Source organism: Neoarius graeffei, chromosome 1, assembly GCF_027579695.1.
Source record: "Neoarius graeffei isolate fNeoGra1 chromosome 1, fNeoGra1.pri, whole genome shotgun sequence".
NCBI classification, from domain to species: Eukaryota; Metazoa; Chordata; class Actinopteri; order Siluriformes; family Ariidae; genus Neoarius; species Neoarius graeffei.
This window is the reverse complement of record NC_083569.1, coordinates 21,336,543-21,356,619: the sequence shown is the minus strand read 5'-3', so window position 1 is coordinate 21,356,619 and position 20,077 is coordinate 21,336,543. Positions and strand designations below refer to the sequence as shown.

Below are 20,077 nucleotides of genomic sequence, written 5' to 3'. Positions count from 1 at the left end.
AAAAAGGAAAGAAATAAACAAACAAGAAAAAACACAGAAAAAACAAACCAGGGCTTTGTCACATTACCATACATAAAAGGAGTTACAGAACGCATCCAACGATCCATGAGGAAATACCACATCAACACCCCGGTCAAACCATACAAGAACCTCCGACAGCTGCTAGTTCACCCCAAAGATAAAATACAACTGGACAATAAATGCAATATCATCTATGAAATCCCTTGCCGTTCATGCAATAAAGTCTATATTGGTGAAACGGGCAGATGCTTCCACACTCGCAGGAAAGAACACCAATTAGAATGTGAAAAAGAAACAACAAAAAGACTCACAAGATCCGAAAAAGAAAAAGCAAGCCAAGAAAACTTAAAATCAGCCATTTCAGACCACTGCAAACGACAAAATCATATTATGAATTGGGAAGAGGCCAGAGTCATTCGCGCTGAAGAGAATAGATACCAGCGTTGGATTTTGGAGGCAGTGGAGATACGCAAGCGGGCGCAGAGGATGATGAACCGGGATGAGGGAGCGTACGCGCTGTCGCACACCTGGAGCGCAGTCCTGGGGCAGCGACCTGACAGCAGGAGGCGTGGACTACCTGTCAAATTGGGCGGGACGTTCACGCCTCCATAGAGTAACATCAGCTGATAAGGCACGTCACCACTCGACATCTGGTGACTGTTTTGAAGAAGGCGGAAGTGTTCGCCGAAACTGTCAACAAGCGAGGTAACATACTTAAAAATACGTGTCTTAAGAAACAAACTTAAAAGAATAGTTATAATTATCAGACATAATGAATTTTCACTACATAGGAAATGTGATGGTCTTTTTTTTTAAACAAATCTATTCTAGTAAACAACTGAAAAAAAAAACCTTCCAAATGTTATACCCATTGGTAAGAATGATGTTTAGGTCTAATTTAGAAATAAACTTCAGCAGATTAATAAACAAATGATGGTTTATCTACAAAAGCAAACTGACATCATAGACTGAGGGTTGAGCCTGCAGAGGTAAACATGTAACTAGCTCCATCTTGTGAGAAAAGCATGGCTCTGCTCCAGTCATGTGTAGTGCTTTTTGTACAGTGTAGTTGGGTTTCCTGTCACTGTGGGCCTCAGAGCGCAGTAGTACAGTGCAGAGTCTGTCACTGCGGCAGAGGAGATGAGCAGATCCACTTTCTTACTCGTTTTATCAAGTTTTATGGACACTCGTGGGTGAGTTGGTTGAGCCTTTGTGACAAGATCACTTCTTTCATCAATCAGCAGCAGAAACTCTGGTCTTGATCCAGGTTTTTGTTGGTACCAGTGGAGACTGTAAGCTGATCCAGTATATGTGCAGGACAGTCTGATGTTGCTGCCTTCAGTTCCAGATATAGTGGTTTGTTCTGGTTTAATGCTGTTGTCAGCAGCTTCTGCTATAAATACATTAACATAATATCATGACCATTTATTATTAATAAACTGTTATTAAAAACATTTCTTTTTGTTTGTTAAATACTTAAATATTTCATGTATAATGTATCTGACTTACCAATGTCAGCATGAGTGAGGAAAAGCAAGAAGAAGAGTAACATTGTTGTTATGAGTGTTTAGTTCAGACCTCTAGTTTTAGAAATAAATGCCAGTGTTGTGTATTTGAGATTGTCTCTGATGTCTCCACATGTAGCTCCACCCACTCATATGTATTCATATTCACCACGACTCTGATTCAGCTTATAATACACAAGCCTTTATTTGTATCTCTGTGACTTTAATAAATTGCAACAACTTTGCATTTTATACAAACCCACTTGATCTTATAAGCAAAATAATATGTTCAATTACTGCTTTATTCTGGTCTTGGTTATGGTGGATCTGGCATCACTCTGCATGGAGCAAGAACACATTCTGAATGGGACACCAGTCCAACACAGGATACTGTACACACACAAATTCACACTTCCAGGCAATTTAGTGTAGCCAGGCCACCTAAATGCATGTTTGAATGATACAGTAAGAAAAAGTGTCATCACTAAATTATATTTTAGATTATATACATGACCCCATTCATCAACATTGTGTCTGATCAAATATTGTCATAAAACAAGGAAAAGTGAATTCGACTGACAGTTTCCTTATTCATCCATTTTATCTTTACTGTATCTATACAACCAAACTCATATCTCTTCAGAGTTCATCAAAGCCGTTTGCCATAGCTCGCATCAACTAAAGTGACATGCATTTGTACATACATGCATCGTAAAAACATGAATGAAAATTGATTACAGCAAATCATTGGGAAAAACTGAACAGAAATTAATTAATTCCACAAGGTGTACACCAATAACACCTGACAAAATGACTGTGATATTTTCCTTAAAATATATTTTGGAGCATCAAAAATGTAAATTAGTGAATTTACTGTGATTGATATGTCGTTGTTGTGTTAATCTTTATTCTTCTTTTCTGTTTCTTTCAGCTGCAGAAGCTGCCATAATTGTTGTCTGTGTCTGACTGTTAACAGGTTGGAAACTTTAATCTTCTGTGGTTTTAGAAACTTCATATATACCATTTGTATGTTTTGTACAGCCTTTCATTGACTCTGTATTACTGTGCTGCTACTCCGAGAGCATAGTGATAGAGCGCAGAATCTGAGAGCTTTAGACCTCTGATAGTAAGTTCAGTAGAGTCTGAGGTTGTTGCTGTCTCTAATCGAGTATCAGTCAGAGTGCTCCCAGAACTATATGACCTCGCACCTTTATACAGTAAAAACTGTGGTGCGCTGTTAGGATATTGTTTGTACCAGTAAAGATCAATGTAGCTGCTGCTTGACTCATATGAACATTTCAGAGTAACGGTGTCTGTTTCTTTCCCCATAATGTTGGCATCTTCATCTGTCGGGATAATTTATAACAATAAATTTTCCACATTATGATGTGATACTGATTTTTACTTTTTTTTTTTCTGGTGTGGCATCAATATGCTTCCGTATTTTATACAGTGTCCTTCTTGTGTCAGGAATCTTCTGAACTTTTGCACATGCAAGGATAAAATAATCACAATATTTCTGCTATTTGTTTTAGTCATGAGGCACTCAAGTCTTGCCCTAAAGGATCTTAAACAATGTTTTGAAACACACACTGGCTGCCAAAGGTTGCCAGTAAAAACACTTTTGTTTTTGGTTAAACAATCTATTGTGTCATTTTACATACCCTAAAATCAAATCCTATTCAGAATTAGGAATCGTTGGTGAAATTTGGTGTGTAAAAATCCCTGTAGGGTTTAAGCTCTCCAGTGTTTGAGTTTCACTCCCCTGATGTGATGTATGCCAGGGGTTCTCAACCTTTTTTGCTTTGAGGCCCACCTATTCATACTTGTAATGAGTGAAAGCCCATTAAAAAAAATCCCCAATTATTTTGGCTCATCTATTCTATTAGAATCTAATAATCTATTGTAAAGTGTATTAATAGGATGCAACATCACTCCTTGGGGTGGCTTGGTGGTGTAGTGGTTAGGACTGTTGCCTCCCAGCAAGAAGATTCTGGGTTTGAGCCCAGCAGCTGATGGGGGCCTTTTTGTGAGGAGCTTGCATGTTCTCCCTGTGTCTGCATGGATTTCCTCCAGGTGCTCTGGTTTCCCCCCAAAACACGCAGGTTTGGCTAATTGGTGGCTCTGAATTAAGCATGAATGATTGTTTGTCTCTATCTAAATGACCTGGTGACTTGTCCAGGGTGTATCTTGCATATAGTCACCTGGGATAGACTCCAACTTGCCTGTGAACCTGCACAAGATAAGTGGTAATGGATGCATGGAACATCATTCCCTGTTACAGATGGAAGCCCAGGAATGAAATAAATGCAATGAAAAAAAAATAAATGTGGGTATTATCCCCTGCCCAAATGAAGTTTGGACTGTCTGTTTGGTCACGTTTTTTTTATTTCCAGGCCATATCTTTAAAACTACTGAAGATATCTTCATGAACCTTTGTATACATATCAAGCAACATGTGAACTGGTGCCTTTTGCAATTTTGGATTTTTGAAAAAAGTATTTTTAAAATTTTTACATATAAAATAGATTTTGACTTAGTTTCAAAGAGCAATGTTCATTTCCAGAGCATATATCCAAAGCTATTCATGATAAATATTTAAAACCTGGTAAACACATTAACAAGACGACATAGATGTGCATTTTCAAGAAGGTCCATTGAAGGCCCAGATTGAACTCACAAGCCCTGATTTACAAGGCCAGTGCTCTAACCATTGAGCTGCAGAGCCTTGAACAGGCTCATAGCAACCATGCATTCAGCCCAAAGCAGAACCTTGAGGACCCTCTGCTGATCCTCGAATACCACTTGCCCACCAAGTCACCATTTTTCCACTGAGGGCTGGTTCCAAGTTGGTGCCTAATCTTGAGCCAGTTCTTGAAGTTTCCACAGCCAAAGAACCAGCTCTCAGTCAGGAAAACTGGTCCCAGAGTGCCACCAAATCTTTGCTGGTCAAGAACCACTTATGTCAGTGGCTAGAACTTGTTTTCCTGGGAAACAATCTCGAATGTTTTTTTTTTTTGCATACAACTTTTAAGGGTTTGTCTCTGAGAAACAACCAAAAACTCCACGAGATGACAGGAGGAAGAAACCTTGAGAGCAATCAGACTCAAAAGAGAACCCATCCTCATCTGGGTCACACCAGATGGTGAGATTATAAATAAGTTCCCTTCTGTAACTTTGTGCCACATTGTCAAAATTTGCAACACACCCCTTTCACTGACGTCACACTTACATTAGCAACCGTTACTGCCCTTGTCCTGGGAGACAAGTGAACTTTGTTTACATACTGAAAGCAAGCGATATTGAAGATGTGAGATGTCTGCAGTTCGAAGAAAGCTACTGCTAAAAAAGCTTGACTACTGGATTGCTTGGATAATCTAAGTCAGAGAGAAGCAAAGGATAGATACACACAGAAGTTAGAGTTCATTTATGGTTATGATCTGTGCAAAATTGCTCGAAATGATTGGAGTGACGATGTCCATTTGTGGCCAAAGTTTACCTCCATGGATGTTGGAATGTACCTTCTCACTGCATTTTCTGTTTCAATTTAAAAAACTAATAAAAAAAATAAAAAGGGCAGCATGGTGGTGTAATGGTTAGTGCTGTTACCTCACAGTGAGAAGGTCCGGGTTCGAGCCCTGTGACTAATGAGGGCCATTCTGCACAGAGTTTGCATGTTCTGCCCACGTAGGTTTCCTCCAGGTGCTCTGGTTTCCCCCACAGTCCAAAGACATGCAGGTTAGGTTAAGTGGTGACTCTAAATTGACTGTAGGTGTGAATGGTTGTCTGTGTCTATGTGTCAGCCCTGTGATGACCTGGAGACTTGTCCAGGGTGTACCCCGCCTTTCGCCCGTAGTCAGCTGGGATAGGCTCCAGCTTGTCTGTGACCCTGTAGAACAGGATAAAGCGGCTAGAGATAATGAGATGAGATGAGTTGAAAAAATATAAATTAAAAACACTAGTCGTTTACTGAAAGAGAAGCAGGGAGGATTGAGAATCCAGCAGCTGTGGTTTGTTTACACCTGAAACTAAAACTTGTAGCGTCCTAGCAACCACTGCAAAGACGCCTACAAAAAGCAAGATTCGGAGACAGTTTGACTCACTCTTTACATGCCAGCAGCCAAATCAGTTTGCCTGACCACCACTTCATTCACCGGAAGTAAACTCACAAGCAAATGTCACGTGACCGAATACAACCTCTGTTCTATTCCAGGTTAAGCACTCGCAAAGAACGACTGAAAAACTTCTAACTCCGTGGATTGTCGGTGAATAAAATGGCAAGATTGTGGCCGCAAACTGCGACTGTATGGCAGGCCTTGGAGAGAACTTTTCTCACATGCCATCGCTGTTGTGGGCTATTGAAGCTGGAGTGAAACAAAGGGATTCACTGACAGTTACAGATAAAAGCTGTCAGTGAAAAACATCTCCTACTCCCAGTTCAGAGATATTCCACTGGGAATTTTCTTATTTTTTGATTTCATTTTTTTTTTTTTGTATCTGTATGATCAAAGTCTCATCTGTTCATACATATATACCTACATGCATCATAAACACATGAGCAAATGAATGAGTGAATGAATAAACAAATGAAAATTGATTACAGTAGGTTATGGGGAAACCCAGAAAAGAGTTCATTAGTTTTATTCATATATACGCCTTGTAGCCACTGATGGTTATTACATAGCTTGTTTCCTCTTTTCTTCTCTTTTCCTTTTATCATAAAGTTGTATCCTTTTGTCATTGTGACGGTTACACACGTTACGTATCAGCTCTCTCCATCCTTGTCTATCTTCCACAAGCGTGTCCCATTGACTTAGCACATGAGCAGTCTTCAGGGCATTTTTACAAGTCTCTTTAAACCTCAGTTTAGTTTTATTCCAGATAGTGCAAACCAGCAAAACCTGACACAATGGATCTGAAAGTGTCATTAAAATATTTTGGAGAATGAAACATGTAGGTTTGTGAATTCACTGTGATTAATGTGGAGTTGTTGTGTTAATCCCTCATTATTATTCTGTTCTATTTCCTCCAGGTGCATGTGTTACCACAAATGTTGTTTGTGTCTGTGGTTAACCGATGAGCTGGTAAAGGGAATATCTTTCATCTGTGGTTTTAGAAGCTTCATATATACCATGTGTATGTTTTTGTACAGCCTTTCATTGACTCTGTATTACTGTGCTACTCCGAGAGCACAGTGATAGAGCGCAGAATCTGAGAGCTTTAGACCTCTGATAGTAAGTTCAGTGGAGTCTCTGGTTGTTTTTGACTCTAATCGACGATCATCAGGAGTGCTCTCAAAACTATATGACCTCGCACCTTCATACAATAAATACTGTGGTGCGCTGTTCGGATATTGTTTGTACCAGTAAAGATAAATGAGCTCACTGCTTGACTCATATGAACATTTCAGAGTAACAGTGTCTGTTTCTTTCCTGACAATGTCGGCATCTTCATTTGTCGGCCCAATTTTGTCTGCAAAACTGCCTGTTGTTAAAAAAATTTTTTAAAAAGAATATGAATAAATAAATCAGTGAAGTATTTTTCAACCAAATACACTGAAGAAATTAAGAAATGACTAGATTAATACAAACATGGGTATTAATTAAAACAATGAATTGACAATTAAAATTTAATAATTAATGATTGTACTAATTAATGTAATGATGAGCTGATGAAAGTTAATTACCTGTTGCAACAGTGAGAATCAGTGGGATGTATCTCACTGTGTACAGTAAATTGTATGGTTGAGCCATTTCTGAACACAGCTCTGTGAGGACTCTGTATAATAGTGCTGTATGTGCTGAACTTTACACATGAGGGAACACATCTGTAAGAAGTGCACACCCAGGAAGTGCTGCTGTCGAACACTGTATGGACTTCAATAAATAAAGTTTAAATTAAATCTGACTTCAGCCTAATCTGACTGAGTTTGGAGAAGGCCGTCTGTTTGAGTTTTGTGTCACTGTGAGCTCCAGGGTGCAGGACGACAGTGCAGAGTCTGATACTGCAGCAGGATTACAAAGATGGAGTAACAATACATTCATTAAAGCAAATATTAAATGCGGATAATATAGTTTATGATGTATGTTAATTCTGCTAATGTGCATGTTTTGCTGAAATTTGGGTAATATTGCTGAAAAAGAGTTATAGACTAATATGAGTGACTATAATATATTAATTAATTTATTTTCTAAAACGCTTATCCATTGTGGGTCTCTGGTGAGCTGGAGCCAATATCAGCTGATATTGGTGGCTGACAGGAGACAGGGTATACCTTGGACAGGTTGCCAATCTATCATGGGGCTAACGCAGAGAGACAGACAGCTATTTCCACTCGCATTCACACCTGGGGCAAGTAAGAATAACCAGTTGACTTAATCTGCATGTCTTTGGACTGTGGGAAGAAACTGGAGCACCCAGAGGAAACCCATGCAGGCACGGGGAAAACATGCAAACTCAAACATGAAGGTTCAAACCCATAACCTGCTTGCTGTGAAGTGATAGTACTAACCACTGCACCAGCATGCCACCCCTATAATATATTTCTTTGGATAAAATAAATAAGTATTAACGATTCTGATTTAATTTATGATATTGCCTAGCCTGGCAAGCCAGACTAAATGTGAATATTTAGTCTGGTCTCGGTCGTAGACATTTCCGAAGGGTGTGGGTAGGAACAACCCATTGTCTTTCAAACTGTCTCTGTGCGTATAGGCCAACGCTCTGACCAATCAGTGCAACAGTGATTGTGACATAGTCAGAGCGACAGAAAGCAGTGGGGGAGTAGCCTGGCAAGCCAGACTAAATGTGACAGCGAAACGTCCTTCTTGAAAAGGAATGAGCGGAGAGCCTCTTCCTGCTCATGTTTCAACGAAAACTCCAAGTCTAATTCTTCTAAAACTGATTCCAAAGCGGAGTCAAACGAGCGCTGTTCAATAGCCGTAGCCATCTTTCCTGTTGTGCTTTCTCCCATAGACATATAAACATAGACGCCGCATTGAGCTGGTGGCCCAGTTGCTGGGATACGTCAGAGTGTCCGCCGTATTTGATGTGGCAAATCTTCCCCGTAAACCAATGCAAGTAAATGGACTGAACTTCATAAAGCCCCTTTCTACAATAATATTTAACTCGATGCCTTTTATTCACCTATTAAGACACACACGTACAGTATATATTTGGGAAACAAACAGGCATCAAAACAACATATATAACTTTTAATGTGATGGTTATAAATAGTGTGCGAAATACCCTGTACACTGCAAACTAGTAACAGATACGCGATAGATAGCTCAGGTAAGCTAATCAGTCAGCATACTGTAGCAAGCTACCAAAACCTGAGGCCACAATAACCAACCTACAAGACTGAATATGATAAATGATGGAAATAGTGGAAAAACTGGAAATAGTGAATGAAAATAAAAATTTACTGTTTTATTTATTGAGTCACCACACAGACCTACTCTCGTTGAATAAAGTGAGCTGAATGACCGCCAAACTGAGTTCGGCCAGGTTCTAACGTCATACCAAAACAAAATACATCACTGATTCCTTCACATTCAGAAAGGTTAAAAACATTCATCATACATTCAAAAACGTTCATCATAGTGTGGCACTGTATTATCTAATTCTCTCTGCTTATAACTATACACCTACCCGGTGGAGATGAGCTGGGAAACTGAAGACTGAAGGAACAGTATTGAAAAGTATTTTACCAGTCTCACCTGTGAAAGGTAATCCCATGTGATCTCGTTTGGACGGTAAACCTGTTGATACAGTTAAACGCAGCACATGAATGAGGCATCTTTATTCTCGGCTACTGTCTAGATGCTATACCAGAGACGGTTGAAGAATCTCCACTTTGCCACATCCAATATGGCGGCGAGGATGCCGTATGATTCTACGCAGAAGCCAGCGCCTATGTTTATATGTCTATGCTTTCTCCAGCGTCGCGCAGCCTTGTCGTCACTCCTGCAAAAGCCCGCCCAAAGAATCCAAACAAAAACCTTGCATTGTGATTGGCGGGCACGATTTGATGCCTGGGGTGTGTTGTTGATATGGTCCGAGGCTAGACCCACTTGTAGGCAAAAATATTTTTGGCCGCTAGGCGGGTGGGTCTAGTTTACTAGGCTAGATATTGCCTCTTTGTGATTTTCTTTACTTAAGAAAATCGTACAGTTTTCACCTACTGTGGTTCAAGTGATCTTAGCATGTAGTATGATAATCTTTGCTCTGTGGCAATTTAGCATTATAGACTCTAATGTTGCACATGCATTGAAAGACTAAGCAGTCAATGAATTTAAATAAACCTGTTCATTTTCACTTTATGTAACTCGTCTATTCCATTGTATTTAAATGCAATTGCATAAAATTTTCTAAGACATGACATGCATCAATTACAGGAACAAAACAGGAAATGCACAATGCTTGCTCTTGAGGCCATCACTTGGATCATTGAATTTAACTACTACAATTTAAAGGTTTAGTTTCACTTTATTTTAACAAACATTTCATTTTGTGGTATCCTGAATAATTATAGTGACATGCATTACCACCCCATGCCACCAGAGGGTATAATACCTGTTGGACCATTGAGTAAATACACTTAGAGTCAGATAAGAGAATACCGAGACGAGACAGGGAACGTGTATGTGAGTAGTTGTGTTCGTGTGCAATAAAGAGACAAACAGGCCTTGGATCCACTGAGTGATTTTATAATTTAGTACACGTTATCACAATTTTACATCAAGCTAACTGCCTCAAATTTCCTTAGGTGTTACCTGCATTAGACAACAGGTTCAGGAGAGACTGAAGGAGTATCGCAGGATGGAGTCATGAGGTATAGCATGGGATGGATGAGTGATTTAGTTGTAACTCCTCATTACTGGATTATAATGATGGCTGATACCTACATATCATAGACAGACAGCCACAAGACTTGACATGCTTTTGGACTTTCAAGCACTTAAAGCTGTTTATGATCACTAATCAAGTGGCTGTACTTGTGTGCATTATATAATTAGGGCTTGCATTGATATTGATCATGTTTAAATGCTGTATAGGCACCCTTTAATTGGCAACAGGTGATAATATCATGACTGGGTCTGAAAGGGACATCCTCCAAAGGCTCAGTTGTTCACAAGCAAGGATGGAGTGAGGTTCACAGGGTGTTAACCATGAAGAGGCCCAGACAGCAATTGTACAGACAGCCATGGGGATCTATGTTGTTAAACAGGAGAATGCAGAAACCTTTAACAAGCCTGCAGATGTTGAGGTTGTCATTGAGGGAATCAAGGTTCTAACTGATCTACGATGCATCACATTTGGACTTGTGATGTTATCTGGAATAATCTATGCACTCAACTTGAGTTATCCCCAGAGCTGAAAGGCACATTTGAGGTGTTTAAGAAGATACTGATGAACCTAGATGGGAACAAGCTGCCCCCCAACTTGCAAAAAACTGAAACCCAAGTTGTTTCAATAAAGACAAATGTTTTGGTCAAAAATTGCTGAGACAGTCACAGAATAAGCTATTTACAGCAAAATGTGCCTTATCTTAAGGATATTCATCACTGTATACTTGTCATTTGTTCCTCTTTCCCTCTGTTGTTAAAAACTGTTATTTTAAATGTTGACTGGGTTCAAAATCTCATTTGAGGGGAAAATGGCATCAAGAAGACCATTAAGCGATAAAAGATAAATCCAGTATATCAGTTTGAGCTCAAGTTTTACTTGATTACTTTAAAGCATTGTTAAAATATTTTGCATATGTTGGAGAAACAGCATTTGAGCACTCAAATTTTATGATTTATGTGTCTCCCTGTTAGCGCTGTCACCTCACAGCAAGAAGGTCCGGGTTCGAGCCCCATGGCCGGCGAGAGCCTTTCTGTGTGGAGTTTGCATGTTCTCCCCGTGTCCGCGTGGGTTTCCTCCAGGTGCTCCGGTTTCCCACACAGTCCAAAGACATGCAGGTTAGGTTAACTGGTGACTCTAAATTGACCGTAGGTGTGAATGTGAGTGTGAATGGTTGTCTGTGTCTATGTGTCAGCCTTGTGATGACCTGGCGACTTGTCCAGGGTGTACCCCGCCTTTCGCCCGTAGTCAGCTGGGATAGGCTCCAGCTTGCCTGTGACCCTGTAGAAGGATAAAGCGGCTAGAGATAATGAGATGAGATGAGACAGCAAAATGTGCCTTATCTTAAGGATATTCATCACTGTATACTTGTCATTTGTTCCTCTTTCCCTCTGTTGTTAAAAACTGTTATTTTAAATGTTGACTGGGTTCAAAATCTCATTTGAGGGTGTAGCAACCCTTGGATCCCAAAGAGAGTCTCGACTGATGCTCAAGGTGTATTTTATTTTACTTGCAGCAAAGTCAGTCCAACATCACCCATAGCACCGTGAAAACTATATCATGGTATACAAAACAGCAAATCACCATACCATTCTCACAGGTACAACATTTCTTAATTGAGACATCAATATTAAAACAAAGACATTCACATTTGGTTCCAACACTTGATACAAAGTTACAAAAACTTCAAACAAAACATACCTCACTGCGCTCACCAAGGATGCAACATATAATCATTTCTCTTCTGTTATAAAACAGGCGTCAAAATATCCTTTTCTTTTGCAGTGAAGCTTGAGTGGTGGAGCATAAACATCAAGCCTTCCTAGCTCAAACAAAGCAGCTTCTTAATTGATCACACCTGGTTGCTACCTTTACAGGTCTCCCTCTTGTGGAGCTACGGTGTCACTTAAAGGACAAACAGCACCCCAAGTCCATACAAATCCACACACATACAATACTCACTCAACCTCATAGCCCAACCATTCTAAAGCACAAACAGAAATTTGATTAAATCTTATATTCGTAAATAACATAAAATACAAATGAAAACACATTTATGTAAGTTTTACTCAAGAAAATAAAACACAAGGACTAGTGTGGTCCTTTACAGAGGGGAAAATGGCATCAAGAAGACCATTAAGCGATAAAAGATAAATCCAGTATATCAGTTTGAGTTCAAGATTTACTTGATTACTTTAAAGCATTGTTAAAATATTTTGCATATGTTGGAGAAACAGCATTTGAGCACTCAAATTTTATGATTTATGTGTCTCCCTGTTAGCGCTGTCACCTCACAGCAAGAAGGTCCGGGTTCGAGCCCCGTGGCCGGCGAGGGCCTTTCTGTGTGGAGTTTGCATGTTCTCCCCGTGTCCGCGTGGGTTTCCTCCGGGTGCTCCGGTTTCCCCCACAGTCCAAAGACATGCAGGTTAGGTTAACTGGTGACTCTAAATTGACCGTAGGTGTGAATGTGAGTGTGAATGGTTGTCTGTGTCTATGTGTCAGCCCTGTGATGACCTGGCGACTTGTCCAGGGTGTACCCCGCCTTTCACCCGTAGTCAGCTGGGATAGGCTTCAGCTTGCCTGCGACCCTGTAGAACAGGATAAAGCGGCTAGAGATAATGAGATGAGATAAGATGTGTCTCCCCATGAGCGGTCAGAGAGGGATGGATAGCAGGGAGGAGAGAAGCTGAGAGGGATGGGTGAATGAAAGCAGGATGAGCCCTAAGAGCCTCAGAGTCTGATACAGCAGCAGAGGAGATGAGCAGATCCACTTGTTTATTATCTCCATTAACTTTAGCAGACATTCTTGGGGGAAGGTTGGGACTTAGAGCTCCACTTGGAACAATATAAAGAAGGAACTCAGGTGTAGATTTTGGATGCTGTATGTACCATTGCAGGTTGTCGACTGTACCAGTGAATTTTCTGTAGCTGCAGGACAGAGTGACATCATCACCTTCATGTACAACTTCACGAGTGAAAAGTGGCTCTATTGAATCTGCCTTGGAGTCACCTGTTGTAGAGAACATAATGTTTTTAACCTTTACATAATCAAGCCAGAACTACACAAGTCAGACCCACATTCTGCTGTTTCTTAACACCACACAGACTAATTAATCATTAATTCAACACATAATATTTTTAATTAAAAAAAAATCAAAACTCACCAAGTGAAAGCCACAGACACATTAATATAACAGTGAACATGATGAATGGTCTTAGCTGAATTAAAATATTCTGAGGACTTTCTGTAAGCTAATATGGAAACATCATAAAGGTTCAAGAAGCATCATGAAGCTCCGCCCCCACAACATCACATGACAGTGTCACTTACAGTGTTGTCAGATTGTTGAGTTGCTGCAGCATCCTGGCTTTACATTCAATTCAATTTAATTTGTATAGCACTTTTAACAATAGACATTGTTGCAAAGCAACTTTACAGAACTATATAAAAGCCAGATATAAATTTATGCCTAATGAGCAAACCTGAGGTGACAGTGACAACTCCTGAGACAACAAAAGGAAGAAACCTTGAGGGAACCCATCCTCATTTGGGTGAAAACAGACAGTGGGATTATAAATACCTCACTTCTATAACTGTGTCCTATATAGTGAAATGGGGCAACTGGGTAACCAGGAAATTCATTGTAGTTTTGGCATGAAGTCTATATTGTTGAATTACTGATTGAGATTTGAATCCAAAACTGTTCATGGCAACTGCAGTCCTGAGCCATCATAGCAAAACTGTTTGTATTAATTCTCCAAAGCTATCTTCTAAGTGGATCTTTAGGCTGTCCATATGAGGTTATCCTCCACAGGAGTGAAGTGATGAGAACTCCAGCCAGAAGTAACGCATCAGGTCAGCATCACTGGTATCTCAGGAGTCGCATGTGTAGCACGAGAGAGAGAGAGAACACAGATTTTTAAGTATGTTCACTGTCATGTAATGGTTATGAACAGTGTACATTGTGTGCTGAGTGCAAGTGGGGACTCCAGCAAGACTAAATATGACGGCATAACTAAAAGGGAGAGTCAGAACATAACAGAGACTTGAGGGCACCGTGGTACATAAAGTGTACATAAGGCCACTCTACCGTCTACAAACCTGAGTAAATGTGTAAGGGGGGGCAGCATCCAAACATCCCATTTTAACATTACATTACATTACATTACAGGCATTTCACAGATCAACGTACAACATACCCAGAGCAGCCTACAGAGCAGTTGGGGGGGGTTAGGTGCCTTGCTCAAGGGCACTTCAAAACACTCTTCAAAACACTTATCAAAACACTCTCTGCCCAGGAACCCTCCAGATCTGCTACTTTATGTAATAAAACGCTGTTAACAAAAGGCTTGACTAAACAAATATATTTTCAGCCAAGACTTAAACACTGAGACTGTGTCTGAGACCTGAACACTACTTGTACGGCTGTTCCATAACTGGGGGGATTTGTGAGAGAAGGCTGTCCCTCTGCTGGAGCCTTCACTATTTGAGGTACCAACAGATAGCCTGCACCTTTTGATCTAAGTTGTTGTGGCGAGTCATAAAGGACCAGAAGTTCACTCAGGTACTGTGATGCGAGATAAAGCACATTTAGTGCTTTATACTTAAATAACAGTAGTTTGTAATCAGTGCAAAATTTGATTGGGAGCCAGTGCAGTGTGGATAAGATAGGGGTGATGTGGTCATATCTTCTCGTTCTAGTAAGGACTCTCACTGGAGCTTGTTTATGCACCTGTTAGAACATTCAGACAGTAAGGCATCACGATAATCCAACCTGGAGGTAACAAAAGAATGAACTAGGTTTAATGCATCATGAAGTGGCGTTATATTTCTTACCTGAGCAATATTTCTGAGATGAAAGAAGGCTATAATGATATTATCTACATCCAGCCTCACATGGGGAACCTGTCCTGAGCACATTTAAGCAAACACATGCTGAAAGCAGGGAATTAATGTTTTTACATAATTACAGTCATTTTAATGTATAAACTACACTCGGGTGGCACAGAGGTGCAGTGTCACTGTCGCCTCACAGCAAGCAGGTTCCTGGTTTGAACATACCAGTCAATCAGGGGTCTTTCTGTGTGGAGTTTGCATGTTCTCCTTGTGCCTGCGTGGATTTCCTCAGTTTCCTTCCACAGTCCAAAGGATGAGGTCAACTGGCTTCTCTATATTGCTCGTATGTGTGAGTGTGAATGTCTGTCTGTCTCTCTGTGTTAAGCCTGCGATAGACTGGTGACTTGTCGAGGGTGTACCTGGCTTCTCCATCATAGTCAGCTAGGATTGGCTCCAGCTCACTGACGATCCACAATGGAAATGCAGAATAGAAAATGGATGGAGTGAGAGAAAAATATACTTTAATAAGTACATAATTGAATATTTTAATTATATGTTTTAGTGGCCCCTCTGCCCTGTTTTTGGTTGTTCCGATCGTTCAAACAGAGGAAAACACAAAAAGTATTACTGTCTCCCTGGAACTGTGTCTTGAACTTCTGATTGTGGCTTATTAACTTGACTTGGGCATTTCTTCAGAAAGGAAATATCTCTGAACTGGGAGTAGGAGATATTTTTCACTGACAGTTTTTATCTGTAACTGACAGTGAATCCCTTTGTTTCACTCCAGCTTCGATAGCCCACAACAGTAATGGCATGTGAGAAAAGTTCTCTCCAAGGCCTGCTATACGGTCACAGTTTGCAACCACGATCTTGCCATTTTATTCATTGACAATCCACGGAGTTAGAAGTTTTTCAGTCGTTCTTTGCGAGTGCTTAACCTGGAATAGAACAGAGGTTGTATTCATTCACGTAACTTGCTTGCGAGTTTACTTCCGGTGAATGAAGTGGCGGTCAGGCAAACTGATTCGGCTGCTGGCATGTAACGAGTTAGTGAAACTGTCTCCGATTCTTGCTTTTTGTAGGCATCTTTGAGGTGATTGCTAGGATGCTACAAGTTTTAGTATTGGCTGTAAACAAACCACAGCTGCTGGATTCTCAATCCTTCCTGCCCTTCTCTTTCAGTAAACAATAAGTTTTGTTTTTTTTATTTTTTTATTATAACAGAGAAAATGCTGTGAGAAGGTACATTCCAACATCCATGTAGGTAAACCTTGGCCACAAATGGACATTACTCCAATCGTTTCGAGTAATTTTGCACGGATCATAACCATAAATAAACTCTAACTTCTGCATGTATCTATCCTTTGCTTCTCTCATCCAAGCAATCCAGTAGTAAAGCTTTTTGCGTGGTAGCTTTCTTTGAACTGCAGATGTCTGACATCTTCAATATCGCTTGCCTTCAGCATGTAAAGAAAGTTCACTTGTCCCCCAGGACAAGGGTTGCTAATGTAAGTGTGACATCAGTGCAAGGGGTCTGTTGCAAATTTTGGCAATGTGGCACAAAGTTTTAGAAGTGAACTTATTTATAATCTCACTATCTGGTGTGACCCAGATGAGGATGGGTTCTCTTTTGAGTTTGGTTGCTCTCAAGGTTTCTTCCTCATGTCATCTCATGGAGTTTTTGGTTGTTTCTCAGAGACGAACCCTTAAATGTTGTTAAAAAAAAAAATCAAGATTGTTTCCCAGCAAAACAAGTCCTAGCCACTGATGGCTAAGTTTTCTTGGTTCTAGACCAGCAAAGATTTAGTGGCACTCTGGGACCAGTTTTCCTGGCTGAGAGCTGGTTCTTTGGCTGTGGAAACTTCAAGAACTGGCTCAAGATTAGGCACCAGCTCGGAACCAGCCCTCAGTGGAAAAATGGTGACTTGGTGGACAAGTGGTAGTTGAGGATCAGCAGAGGGTCCTCAAGGTTCTGCTTTGGGCTGAATATACGATAGATAGGTGTTTGCTTAAGGTTCCATAGCTCATTGGTTAGAGCACTGGCCTTGTAAACCATGGGTGGTGAGTTCAACTCTTATTGGGGCTTTTGACCTACCTTCTGAAGATAGAGAGTTCTGATCTGAAATATTGGGACTGAGGAAAAGTGTTGTCTGTATCATTCATTGCTTATAAGTTCTCACTGTTTCTTCAAAACAGTTCTGCTCAATTCTCTATCAGTGAGCTAGTTGATATCAACAAAAAGACTGCAGCTAAAACTCTAAAGGATTCTTATCATGCTGCAAATATTTGTAAGTTCCTGGCTACACAATTATAAATTTGGACTATGTAGTTCAAGGAAACTTGGGACAAGAAGTCTGTGAGATATGTATGGAAAAAGCACGAGGTTGAGAAAATTCCTTTTTTTTTTTTAAAGAACCAAAAACACTGGTCAGCTTTTTTGGGTTGGAGCTCTCATCACCTGAAAACCACTGGCTGCTGCTGAGGATGGCCCCACATGAAGAGCCTGAAGATCAGTGAAGTCACTCATGGTGCTTATAACCATGTCTCTTGAGGGCTTGGCCTGTCCAGTGTTTTTGTTCGATCAGATGAGAAAGTAGCCAGACTGTACAGCCCACAGCCCACTCTATGATTGACACACTGCATTATTTAAAATGTGTGTCCATTTTTTGCGAGGCAAAGAGTAACAGAAGCTAACTGCAGCTAGGAACTAAAGTTGTGAGTGATGTTACAGCAGTTTCTGTGGGCTGTTTTGACGATTGGCACAGGGGCTTCAAGATTCTGCTGTGGCCCCAATTTTCAGCTGTTGTGAATGTCAGGGCTCCATAGCTCAGTGGTAAGAGCGCTGGTCTCGTAAACCAGAGGTCGTGAGTTCAATCCTCACTGGGGCCTATAAGGGACATTTTGAATGCAGAAAGGTGATCCAGACAAAAAAGGGGATTATAAGAACACTGACACCAGAAGGTGAGCAAGTGCTGCTCATGATTTCTCATCACCTGAAGACCACTTTCTGCTGGTGAGAAAGGCTCCATTTGGACAGTTTGAAGATCAGTGAGATTACTGAGGACCTGAAGGTGTCTTTGGTGTGCAATTTCCACAAAACACTTTGCACTCAAGTCTCCATCAATGCACAGTTGATAAAATCAACAAAAAATGACTTCAAGGGGGACCACATGATGATGGCTGATGAGAAGATGTGTTTGGATAGCATGCAGTCATCTTATCAGAGAGGTTTGCTTTTTATCCAGTTGTCTTTATATTTAAACTTTTTTTAATTTTTTTTTAGTTCTAAAAAAAAAATTACTGAGGTCCAGACCTCAGTGACCTTATAGCTGGCGACAGACATGATTTTAATGCAGCCTAATTCCCAATAAAGCTGTTCTCATTTATATTTTTTTCTGTTTCTGTTATCAGGCAATGGAATGAGTATGAAACAGTGACTAAAACGTGGCCTATTAAAACATGTTCACCAGCAGTCACATCCAAGCCATTTTCACGCTGCTGCTCTGCACTGAGAAAATTCCTATTTTGTAACCTCAGTGTCATCTGACAAAATCAGCATGCACATAATTTTAAAGAAAACAACTGTGCAGTGATAGTTACTATATTTGCATATAAAATGATTACTCAGAGGAAGTTTGAAGAGACAAGGTGTTTTCCTTATTTTTTCTCTCACACAGTGCACAGCCTCTGTCTGCCTGGGAAACCAACCACAAGAAGGATGTTTCGCTTTCAGTCAGGGATGATTCGGCCTCATCTGCCCTGTAGTGAATAAACCTTTTAATCCTCTGGAGACAAAGATATCGTCTTTCGAAAGTAGCTAAGATTTGTCCAAAAAGTCACAAGATTTGCTGCTAGTCGCTTTTTTTATTTAAAAAAGTCACTAAGTTGGCAATAACGCTTCGAGAACTGACTGTTCACTTGTTGCCTAATATTTCCCACTTCTTGACAGGCGCCATTGTAACGAGATAATCAATGTAATTCACTTCACCTGCCAGTGGTGTTAATGTTATGGCTGATCGGTGAATATAAATGTACTATGTATGTATGACTGAAGAACAGATCGAGCCTGTATAATTGTGTAAAGTATTATTTATATAATGACAGAAGTCTATATCTTGGGGGGGGGGGGGGGGGTGCAGGATCCTAGTATTTGGCCCACAGTAAGATAACGGACTATGCCATTTTGTGTAGAAAGGAGAAAGACTTTAACACACTGAAGTTATTCTCTACAGTATCTATCTATCTGTCTATCTATCTATTTATTTTCTTTCACTCATCCCTACCACTTTGCCCCATTTTGCACAGATAAAAATGGATGCTGGGAAGAAGAATGACAATAAAATACAATTAAATTAAATTTTACCTGTAAAATGCTTTTAACAGTGGACATCATCACAAAGCAGCTTTACAGAAATATATAAATTCTGTATATAAATTTTACATACAGTATATAGAATTTATCCTGAAGGATCGAGCCAGAAGGTGATGGTGGCAAGACGGGGTCACTGGTATCTCAGGAGTTGCATGTGTAGCGAGAGAGGGAGGGGGTTGGGCAGATAGAAAGAGAAACCCTCCTCTAAATACACACAATTTCAAACTGAAAGTCTGCAATGTAATTGGACAGTCAATTCAAAATATTTTTGGTTGTTTATTTTATAACAGACATTTTCTGGAGTATTTCATTAAAGTGAGAGAAAAAAACAGCTGCTGGTCTTGGTAATACTAATATATAGATTTAGGCACTGCCTAAAAGCGGAGCTCCCAGCTGTTTATGGGTTGTAGAATTTTCTTATGTCATAGCCAGCCTCTTTTGTTTTATATCGAAAATTATTTTTAAAAAATTAAAAATAAAAATTCAGGCATG

General features: G+C 40.1%; 1 non-coding gene across 1 annotated transcript; it reads left to right on the top strand.

The window, feature by feature from the left end:
- Nucleotides 1–18,029: 18,029 nt before the first annotated feature.
- Nucleotides 18,030–18,102, top strand: trnat-cgu (transfer RNA threonine (anticodon CGU)). The gene has a single exon. It is a non-coding gene; the product is annotated as a tRNA-Thr (tRNA).
- The last annotated feature ends 1,975 nt before the right edge of the window (nucleotides 18,103–20,077 follow it).